A 387-nucleotide genomic window follows, 5' to 3' on the forward strand; every position below is an offset into this window, starting at 1 on the left:
GAAATATTCAGTTTCGCTTCCCATCTTCCCGCGTACCCATCCCTGACTACAGAGGACACACACACGCACACACCTCCCAGTGCGTGGTATCGCAGGGTCCAGCACCACCACCACCACCACTCTGAGGGAGAAAGCCGAGAAGCAGCCGCACTTCTATCCGTGTCAATGTCCAACCACTTCTGGTGGTGACAGGGTCAGGCACTCACAGCGTGGGGAGAGGGGGTAGGTAGGGGAGGTCAGAGCGATGTATCTTGACTGATGCCGTCGTCCAGGTTGTGGACGTCGCTGCGTCGGTTTGACCTGCAACAGTGAGCACGTCTGTGCCATTCATGTAATGGGCAGAGCTTCGGCGTGGCTCTGACGTACCCCTCACACTGCCTGCTGGTG

This window comes from Leishmania donovani, chromosome 24 (assembly GCF_000227135.1).
Source record: "Leishmania donovani BPK282A1 complete genome, chromosome 24".
Classification (NCBI taxonomy): Eukaryota; Euglenozoa; class Kinetoplastea; order Trypanosomatida; family Trypanosomatidae; genus Leishmania; species Leishmania donovani.